Source organism: Rhea pennata, chromosome 11 (assembly GCF_028389875.1).
Source record: "Rhea pennata isolate bPtePen1 chromosome 11, bPtePen1.pri, whole genome shotgun sequence".
NCBI classification, from domain to species: domain Eukaryota; kingdom Metazoa; phylum Chordata; class Aves; order Rheiformes; family Rheidae; genus Rhea; species Rhea pennata.
Window position 1 is genome coordinate 13,543,614 of NC_084673.1, and position 11,549 is coordinate 13,555,162.

Genomic DNA, 11,549 nt, shown 5'->3' on the forward strand with positions numbered 1-11,549 from the left:
TTAGCCATGAGTGACCAGAGGGAAGACAGGCAGCTTGAAAAGAATTTTGAAGCTCAGTCTGGGAAGACGTTTTGCTTCAGGAGGAGAGCTATGGCCTTGGAGAAGTGCAGGAGGTACAAGCTGCTCAGTCGGTGAGCCTGCTTGAACGACGACAGCTTCGGAAGCTGAACTGCAGCTGATGAAACGTTCTCCCTGCATTTATCACTATGTTTTGTTAGCTGTATGAACAGTAAACTAAGCTGAATCGACATTTTTGTGACTGGTAGGAAACTATGAGGGTTTGCAGGAATCTGCATGTCTGTTATATCACTTACTCTTAATAATAGCGTTAGTCCCTGGTCAAACTACATGTTAATATGAGATGTGCAGTCTGTAAAAGGCTTTAACTGTTAAATGAGGGAAAGTAGCTATGTGTCTCCTCCACCCTTGCATGTGATTAGAGGCAAAGGACGTTATGTATGTTTCCTAACTGTGGGCTATAAGAGAGTCTAAATACCAAAAGTAAGGATGTATTTTGCATTAGCAAATATAAATACTATATATTTATAATATATTTGTTCTCGTTTTGTTTGTTGGTGTAATGTGTTCATAAGACTTATTCATAGACCAAAAAAACAACAATATTCCAGATTTTAAATAAAATTAAAAGGGGGATTCTGGCCCCAGCTTTGTAACTGTTAAATGTCTGAACAAGGTGATCAGAGGTATTTTTACAAAGTACAGCTTTGAAGATCAGCTGCAGTACAATTCTGTAAGAGACAAGGAAGAGGTGAGCCTCATTTATTCAGTCCAATGGAATTATGCCAATATTATGCCATTTTATTTCCATATCTAAATCTTTTTTATTCTCATTCCTCCAAATATTGAATGGGGTGTTTCATTCCCTCCCCATCCTTGTGCAGTGCTATGATCGCTTCCACTTTTGTGCTGAGTTCAGGAATTAAGCCGAGCAATTTCAGATGAAGGTCATCTTGCAACCTCATCTTCTTGGGGGCTCAGAGTTGTGCAGTTGCTTAAAGCAGGATTTTTTTTAATCAGGCTATAAGTACCTTAATATATATTTATTTTATAGCTATAGGAAGAGGGATTTTCCTTGTAAATCCCATTTCCTATGTAACATTAAAAATGGATGTATCAATGCTCCAGGTCTCAGCTGTGAAGGGACACCTTGCTATTATGCAGGAGTTGTGCAAATGCTTCCTCCTTTGCACCGTGGATTACCTGACGAGGCTGACTCTTTCACCATGCACCAGGACTTCAGCCTTGAAGGGCAAAACCAATATAGCATAGAGGAATACATTAGTTTGTGGAAGACACAAGGAAATCAGAAGCTCCATAATGCACCATGGTAACAGTTCACACTCACGGGGTTTTGAGAACTGATTTCTATGGAGACAAACTGTTCAAAAAATCAATATTTTAATCAACAAGTTTGATGGAAGAAGCTGGACAGCTTTTTAAATATCTCCAGTGACAAGAGATCAAAGAGATTTTTTTTTTTTTTTTAAAAAAAAAACTTTTTCTAGTTGAAGATGTTGCAGAACTACACAGGATTTTCCCGTTTGCTTTCAGTAACAGTGTCTGAGGTATGCCATCACAGAGAAAAGTTGCTCTTCATTGTATTCTTTTGTTGTCAAATATTTGTGTAATATCTATATGGCATCCAAGAATAATATTTCTTAAAGAAGTAATTAAAACATGTTTTTTTTATGGATGGAGGAAAGGAAAGAGTATAATTGTTTGTGGTTAAGTAAAACAACTTTGAGGAGAAGATGAGACCGTGTATGAACTGCAATTATACACAGGTAGGGGAGAGGATCATTTTCCACTGAAGAGCTAGAAGCATTCCTGTTGGCTGATTAGCAGCTTAAATGCTCTATTCTGGCATATAAATTGAGTGGAAATATTCTGCTATCAAGGGCTCCTGCCTCAGTGATTCCCTTGAGTATTCAAAGTACTATATATTCATCTTCTGTGCTATAGTGACCCAATATGTTGTTCAGCTTCTCCTTGACTTTTGAAGGAGAAAATCTTTTCTAACCACATTCTTATTAGCTCAAGAAGTTTCTCTTTTTCTTAAGCGAAGCTCCTAGAAAGTATCCCTGTATTAGCTAACATAAAGCATGCCCTCAAATCTGTGAGCAAACATTTAACTTTCGTTACAAGTTTAGTATGGAAGTGTAATTGTTTTAATTAGTGTATCTTATTTATTTTATATACAATATCACTATTATGTTGATTTAGTGTGAAAAATCAGTACTGCTGCAGAAAGTAGCTGTTAAGCACCTGTACCATATATACTTTAAGCAGCACATAGGATTTCAGAAGGAGCCCTCTTTCTTTGATTGTATGTCTTGCTGGATTGTTGTACACGTAGGGTGTCCTTCTTCCTTAAGCACGAGAAACTGAAGGATTAAGATCTCATTTAAGATTTTACCTGATTTTTTTTTCCTGATCCCCCTCAAGGCTAATTTCTAATATTCCCACTCACAGGTATTGGCTAATCCTTTAGTTACTTTCAGTGCAGAGGGCAAAGCTCTTTTTATCTGCCAGAATTACCACGGTGAACTGATTGATAAAATCTGAACCAGGCAACTTAGAGGACATGACTTTGAAACAAAGAAGCTTGATTATACTTTGGGATTTTATAGTTAATCTGAACTTCATAATTAGCATATGGCCCTATATTAATCTGAATTTAATCTCTTCACGTTCAGTGTCAATCTCTCTCTCAAGAAAATGCCATTTGAGAGCTTCATTTTACTTTATTTTAATTTAAACCTTCTTACGAAGCTAATTTATCAAAAGTCCAAAGTAATTCCTTTTTAAATTAAAAATAATACCTTATTCTCCTAGCCAAAAATAGATGGTTTTGCAGTCTCCTTCCAGTTCTGTGAGAAGAACTGGAGCATTGCAAAGATCTTGTCTTTCTATATTAGATTCCCAGATGGCATAATTTTTCTAAGAAGAAAATAGCTCTGAAAACTAGTTTTCTGTACAGGGCGTGTACATGCTGGGCATGTATACATGCCATATGCAGTTAAAAAGACCTCCCAAGAATGTCAAAAATGAACAACAGAGGAAAGATTAATTACATTTTTCAGATAGTAGATTTTTGTTATAGGTAGCTGTTCAGTGTTTTGTCTTCAAACTAATTACGCTTTTTTTGTGAGGGAAGCCTTGAAGATTTGCCTCCTTTGTGGAGTGTTGTTTTGGGCGGAGGGTTGGGGGGGGGTTTGTTGTTGTTCGAGGGTTTTTTTTTGTCTATTGTCTTCTGGAAAGTAAGAAGCATATGGAGCAGGAGGTTGAAGAAAGAAAGAAAAAAAATAAGTTTCAGGACAGAGGTAATGAAATTATGTGGCAATATGCTTTCCCTTTCTCTGCTGCGGAGCTTCTGTGCAATACTGGCATGGTCTTATTGTGAGCAGCCATCGTTACCTGGGCCTGCAAGCTGCCTCGAAGTCCCATTTTCAGATTGCTCATGCTCTGCCGCAGTCAACCAAGTGGCTGTATGCAGACAAAGCTGAGCTTAAACCTGGCCAGACACATGCTGGTCCAGGTGCAAACAGACTGTTAGCACTGAGCTGTGCCTGATGCAGTACCTTGCTTGGACAGGATGCCATAGGTTGCTTCTGCACTAGTCTCTTACATATGCCTAAGCCATTGGTCAACAGATTAGCCTGGCTGTCAGCATTTGCCCATAGGTGCTGTGAAAAAACATGCTTTCTGGAAATTACAGCCTGAGCAGTTCAAGCTACTATTTCAAGGCCAATAAACACTTAACACTGCCTCAGTCTCCCATCCTTAAACTACAGGAGAAGCATTACATTTTATTTTTCCAGGACGCACTGACAAATTGAAAATGGCAAAGTCTGCTAATACCAGGGAGACCCTAGAGAACATCCAGAAGCTCTTTTCATAGCATACAGTGAAAGAAGTTCTTTATTTCCTTGTTGCCCACATTGTACCAAAGAATTTTGATAAGTATTTTTTAAAAACTTGGTCTTGTCCAACTCCTGTTCCAACTCAAAGGATGAACTTCAATAACTGCACACTTACATGGATTCTTTTGGGGTCCGTGGCCTCACAGAGTCCATGCACACAGCAGGGTGCAACAGTGACAAAGTCCACTGCCGTACCGAACAGAGAGTGCCCTGGGCTTTGAGCAGTGGCAACATTCAGCTGTATGTTATATGTAAACACAGAGCGCAGCAAAAGGTAGGGTTTTTCTCAGCAAATCAAAACTTGATCTAGAAGGTTAAAAAATACGACAAAATGAGGCAATTCTTCCTATTACAAATCAATTGGACCTAGCGCTGAGCTCTGCAGAGCACCACATTAGGATGCTCTGTTTTTCCCATTCATTAACAGTTTCCTGTCTTTCTCTTTATGGCAGAGGTTTAAGGAAAGGCTGTTGGTTTGGTTTAAACTGGATATAAAACTTAGCAACTTATAGTCATTGCAGTACGTTCTGTTCATCAGTTAGTTCGGTAGAGACAGACCGTCCACACTAGTTTGGCACCCCGTGGCAGTCAACCAAAACCCCATCTCAAAGCAGCGGGATTCTCCGAAGACACAGGGCTCCAATATAACCCGTATAACTGCAGAATCGAGGCCTTGAGGACTTCTCTCCATCTAATGAATTTCTTTGTGACCTCATTTTCTAAATCAGCAACAGTTTATTTCTCCTTACTTCTTGCCAGTAAGAACTGGGCTGAAGTAAAGTTACTTGTATGACTTTGAAGGATTGAGTCATTCATTTACTCACAGAAATAATTAACAGATGTGGTTTTATGTGAGTTGTTTTGCTGTTGCACCAGATAGCAATTTTATCTAGATTTTAAATCATCTCTGAATGTTAACAAACAAAAATAAATAAATAAATAAAGTCAGTCTTAACACTGAAATCTAATTTCTCTTTTGTATAGATGACTAACTACTTACCATCAGAAATAAAATCTTTCAGTATGAAGTAGCTAAGCATAATTTCTGTTAAACACGGAAAATGCAAAATATTAAAAAGACGATCAATGTCAGAATTGCAGTTCAGACACTCACCCCGATGTTAAACTTCTCTAACATTCATTGGCTTTGTGCTGAGGTATCTGAAAGAGTCCATAGACCTGTGTGAAGCAGTGTTCCTTTTAGTCTTGTATCGATAGGGAAAGACAACATACAGTCTCTCAGGAATCCGGAGGTCAGAAAGACGTTTTGCCCCGAAGGCCCTTCTTACAAGTGACCTGCGGCAGGCTCTGCCCTGCTGGACCCTAACCCTCCCTGCCGCTTCAGGGCTGGGCTGAGGGGAGGTGGTGGAGCTGCTCTGGCAGGTGGCCCCTCTCTTCATGGCCACGTGATGGACTGTGATAGCGTGGAGCCCTTTAAAACAAATACACTGAAGCATCGATTAAGGCGGCACATTATAAAAGCAATGTTTTTATTCCACTGCTGTTTCTTTTTAAGTCCTATACTGATTAGGTTTTAGAAAGGTCCATTGTCTGTGTACATGCTGCACAAATTGTAGAATAATTAAGCACTTTAATTTGTTTTGGAGTGTATTGGAAGATGGGCATATTAATGGAGAATTCCATCCTAACACTAGTAATTAATCCAGGTGTTACTGACAGCTCTTATCTATGTTAACCTCCCCTCGTGTTGGTGGTTTATGTTTAAGGCTGCTGGGCTTGATAGAGTTCAGAATGGCATAAAAAACCCTTCTTTTCCACAGCAGGTGAGAGGACTTGCTCATGCAGAGTTTGATGTCCAGTTCTCACTTAAATTCAGCTGGACTGCTTACGAACTAACTTCTATACTGGCATTAGAAAGAAAAAAATCCCACATTAGTTTATATATAAAAAAACGGGAGGGGGGAATGCTTCAGTGAGAAGTGCAAGAGAAACTTATTACCTATAATTTTTATCTTCTCTGCCTTTAATTGTCATTACTGCCAGTGGCACTTTGAAACTCAACCATAAGTTTATCATACAACATTTGGTGTCAGCTGTAAAATTGGACAATGTTCAATTGAATGGCAAATTTCATTATCCTCCCAAAAGGTTTTAATTAACATGTTTGGAGGCCAGACAGCTGTGAATGAAAATGATTGCTTCAGCTGAAAATCAAACTTTAGAACCTTAGTCTCAAATATTTGCTATGTGCCATATCACCTACTTGTTATAGAAACTCAAATTAATTGAACTAGTAGAAATTACAGGCATACTTAGAAAGGCTGGTACAAAGTCTTGAGAGCTGTGAATAAAAATGAGCAAGGAAGTCATCTGCCCTTTGCATTTGTACAACATTGCATTGCTACACATTGTGGTGTGAGGGAGTCCCCGTACAAGAGAGGACCGAGTCTGGGACACGGGGGGCCGAGATGGGGAAACAGGAAGACTTTGAACAATGCATGTTTGGTTAAAATTAGCAAGGTAAGATTGCTTGCATTTTTTTTCCTATGATTTCCTGGAAAAGTTCTCAATCTTATATCCATAATCTTCATGTGTAAGGGATCTCTCTAAATGACTTTTTGCAGTGGTGTGTTTTTTTTTTTTTTTTTTTTTTTTTTTTTTTTTTGGTGCGGGGGAGTAAAGCTGACTGGTTATTTGAATATCAATCTTCAGAAACTTTTTTTCCTTTTTTTGCAAGTCCCTCTCAGCATCCATCAAAAATGTACTCGGGGGGGGGGGGGGGAATGTACAGCGGGGGAAGCATGTGTGTAGGGGCTTCTTGGCTTTAGGCTTGGGTTGGTTTTCTTGTGGAAAATCTCACAATATACATTTTTGGCTGTATGGAGATATGTATTCAAAGCAAAACAATCCTCTGCTGTCTGCCTTGTGAACTGCAGCAGGCCCGGGGTCCTAGGAGCCCTGGCATCTGTTGAATGAAGTTCCTCTGATTTTTATCACTTGTCTGACTGAATAGCTTTCAAGATTGGAAGCAGTCATGAGAGCTGAGTGGATCAGTGCAGCATTCTGTATCCACCCAAGGAAGTAGACATGTCCATGATGAAGCTCCAAAAGATTTTGTACTTTTTAGCATCTACCTTCTTGTAAGGTCCAAGTTTACAGTTTGAAGGTGAATGTAGATAGTGAAATAGTCATGGAGACTTTTTTGTTTTTCCCTGTGCCTTTCACCTACTTGCTGCATATTACATATTTTTTTCTTCCTTTCCTGAAAGAAATTCCTGAGCTATATCTGAAGAGCCATGTATGTTACCTCTGTAAATTAAAAAATAATAGATGGTCTGTTTTAAAAGCCTCTCTCCTGACAGACACATCTCATCTGTCATAAGAATCTAATTCAGAGGCACGGTAGGTTTCCAGCCATTAGCAGATATTGTAGGTTACGTTCCATTCACTAACCTTGGGAAAAATGCCCTGTACGTATTTTGAAGAAGTGTGCCTCTTGGGAAGAAGCTTGCTGTGTTGTAATGCTTATTGGTTTAAAGTATCTTCCAGAAAGGAAGAGAAGCTAGAAGCCTGTAAGGGCAAGAAAGGGAAAAATAGTGAAAGGGCAAGAAAGAAAATGTTCATGCACACATTCACTTTCTCATATGCAAGAGCACTTTCCCAAAGTAAAACAAAAATAAAATTGGAACAGAAAGCTAGCAATTCCTGTGGCAATAAAAGGTAACCATTTTTGTGCTGATGTCTTTCAACTGAATTTCATGTTTTAGTTTCTCTCTTGCCTGCTGCACTCTCCTGCAACCAGTGATAAAGCACTGGTTAATATCTCAGAGATAGAAAAGGCAGACGGACGCTGTCACAGAGTGAATTTCACTTCTCCATTTCCTTTCCAGCTCAGGTACTCTGTTTGTGGATCTGGACCTGGGGGCATTCTGGTCTCCTTCCTTTGTCTCTCTGCCTTCATGTAGCACGGGTGCCAGCTGACATACCGTACTTCAGCCTTTGCAGATTGAATGGTTTGGTTTTGATCATAGGAGGACTTCACAATGTTGTGAAGATTTTGACCCGAAGATGATATTCTGTGTAAAATTACAAGTTTTGCTACTTTGATTATTATTGGCTAGTATTCAGGTAGAGATTACACAACAAGGTATTTACTGTAACAGAACTGAATTTTCGTGTAGCTGGATTTCTACTCGTTTATTGATCAGCCAAGGTAGTGCAGCTAAAGTATCCTATTCAAGCAGCCTCTTATTTTTCTATTTTTGCAGAATTTAAGATGTGAATCAAAAATATGCTTTAAAAGGGTGGACTTTCAAATCCAGGGAAGGCCATGCAAGTGAGAATCATTTTCATGTTGATTATGTCTGACAGGCCAGATAGTAATGGAAAACTATCAATTTCTGAAAAAGATGGGACAAAAAGATGGGGAAAAGATGGGACAAAAATACTGGGACAGAGTAGTCATTATCCTCGGGTGGGTATCTGTGATTGCAATGGAGAGCAAACAAGGCTCTTGATTTGTTCGTGATGTCCAGGATTTGAACATCTCCACTTTTGCTTTCTTTTTTTTTTTTCTTTTGAAAAATAGCCAAAATACTATCTTTCAAAATGAAAATGACTAGGTGTGATCCCATAAGCAGACCACAACAGAACAATTTAAGAGCCATGGACTTCGTAAGCGCTAACAGCAGTCATACAAAATTGGATACCACAAGAGCAGTTTGTCAAGTAGATAATACTATCTCACTTCTCAAGTTTAAAACTGAAGTAGTCCAGGGATTAATACAGAAAGAAATCACATATAAGGCTGAAATGTATTTTTCCTACTTTTTTAATGAAAATTAATTGTAGTAACCAAAACCAGCTGTACATATTAGATATGGATAGTTATAGATTTCTTGTGGATTTAATACATTATATACTTTGTTTTATGAATATTTTTTCTGAGATTATTCAGAAGCAAAGACCTATTTTTTAGTAAAAGCTCTGCTAAATAAAGCAAATTTCAGCTTTTCATTTCTGCACCTCATCTATAACAAAATATGGCAGTAAGACCTGAAGAGTGAGCACAATTCAAATAATAAGAAACTTTGAGATAATCTGTAGTTGTAACTAAATAAAATTGAGATCTTAGAGAATTTTCAAAGATCTGGAATCTCTTTTTTAGATAAATTAAAAAAAGAAATCTGCTCAGGTTTACAAAGTATTTTCAATTTATTTGGTTTGTGTGAGTATTGTCTTGGTTGTCTAGGCAGGCATCCGCTCCCAATAACAGGAAGTAGGCAGGTATGCTATATGCTACAGGATTAAGCCTTTAAAATTATAGGTAGTCTTAGTGAGTGACAAGCTACGTCCTTTAAGGTAAGTGATTTGTCCACTGACAGTCTTAAGCTTTAAGTTTTTGTCTGCGGTACTCTCAGGGAGAAATCACAAATTTTCATAATGTGAAAGAAACTTCAATTGTCCAACAGCCTTGGCTATGTAAGATGACAGCAGTTAATGAAGAAGACTGTTTGCTTCCGGAAAGTGCTGGAGTCCCTGTGAAGTCTGCAAGATCTGTATTCATAGCCTGCAAAGTAGTGAGTGACCATTGCAGATGAGTAGAGTCAATGGGTTTCTTCTGAGGGAGCTCGTCTTGTTTATGCCTTTTGAAAGGGTTGAAACATATGCACTTACTACATCTCTGTGCTTCAGCACCAGCATCTTGATATATCTGCATATAACAACAGTGATGAGACTTGCTGATTCCATAGTACTGCTCCTATTAAGGCTTTTAGAATAATAGCTTTAAAAATAAATCGTCATGGAAGCAGTGATATGTAAGATTTAGCTCGGCCTGCCAACCTATAATAATCATCATCATATGTCTGTTAAACAACGTTAAACACATTTCTATTAAAAAAGCAATAATGTCTATTCCTGATAAAGTCCAGTTTTATTGGAAACTGTGAAGACTGATTTATAATGTGGTTGCTTGGCTGAATAACATTTCCCCCAAGTTTATTAGAGTTTAAGATAGATTATATTTACATTTCAGAGGAAGTGCCTTTATTATTGGTTACAATAGGAAGTATATAGTGAATGCAGTTAGTACAAGGATTTTGATTTCCCACTGCTGTGTTTTCTAAAGACAACTTGTAATTGCTGCTATCCCTCTTTAGTATGGCATTTTTCTTGAAGGACAGAATGCTTTTGTAGACCCCAGAACGGCTTGTAGCCAGGCTCAGTTTTGACCACCTTTATTTTTTTCTTTAATCTAGTCAGAATTTCCCATGTTCCAGCTTGTATCCATTAACTCTTACTCCATCCTTATGAACCTCTGGGAGGAATCTGGCTTCATCTTCTCTATACCCACCCATTAGGTAGCTACAGAAAACAAGATCTCCCCTTTAACTTTCCCTTCTCAGGGCTGAATAAAACAATTTTTCTCAGCCTCTCCTCATATGTCTTGTGCTCTGGCCTCCCGATCATCCTGGTTGTCCTGTGCTGCACTCACTCCATTACATCAATGTGTTTCTTGTACTGGGTAACCAAAATCTGGACATGGTACTCCAGATGTGGTTTCACATGTGCCAGACAAAGGATAATAACTCTCAGTATATTAGCCACTCCTCCCAGTTTGGTATCATCCACAAACTCGCAGAGAGTACTCTCCAGCTCACTAATCAAGATCTCAAGCAGTACTGGCCCCAATATTGAAGTATTGGTCCCTGAGGGATGCTACTAGCAACTGTCCACCAGCTGCACTTTGGCTTTTTCTAGTCGTTTTTTTGTTCATCATGTGGCTAGAAATGGCTAGGAGCAGGATTTGCACCATAGTTTTCCCTGAGAATGATGTAAGGTTCACTGACCTCTAGTTCCCAAGATTCACCTTCTTGTCCTTCTTGACATTTGCCTTTCTCCAGTCATCAGAAACTTCCCCGATCACGGTCACCTATCAAAGATGATACAGAGTAGACTCACAGTGACATTAGCAAGCTTTCTTGCTCAAGACTTTTGTCTGAATCACATCTGATCCTATAGACTTTTATATTGATCAGTCCTCCTGATGGCCTTCATAATTATAGAAACACAAGATTTATAGTCAGAGGGAAATGATCCACATCGATCCAAACCACTTGATGGATCTTCTGCTGCTGAATATTGGAATCTTTCATCCTTAAGTCAGTTATACTACATCAGTTTATGCCAGCTTGTGCTTTGGCATTGTACATCCCATAAGACTAGAGAAGAATATCAGGGATATGTCTTTATCAATACGAGTCTTAACATGTTTGATATTTTCTAGAAAAACAATCTTCTGTTACTAGTATCTTCTGGTAAAGGTCAGGGATGGTTTATTCAAATCCCATAATGATGTTTGTGATTGAATATGTGAATGTCTACTCTGAGTAATGGATAAGACAGATAAAAATTACCAGGTGAGTAACTGACAAAAACAAGAAATCTAGTTCATGTGAGTTTTTGGTCATTGCTTTTCCAGGGGAATATTTTGTGTTCATTTTCATTGGAAATCTGAGTGGGTCAGAGATCTGGTAATAATATTCACAAACTTCATCCTTAAATCACTACCTACAGACTACAGCAGTGAAGCACAAGGTTTTCTCTCCAAGGACTGATTGACTGCCTGTGTGAAATAAGTGT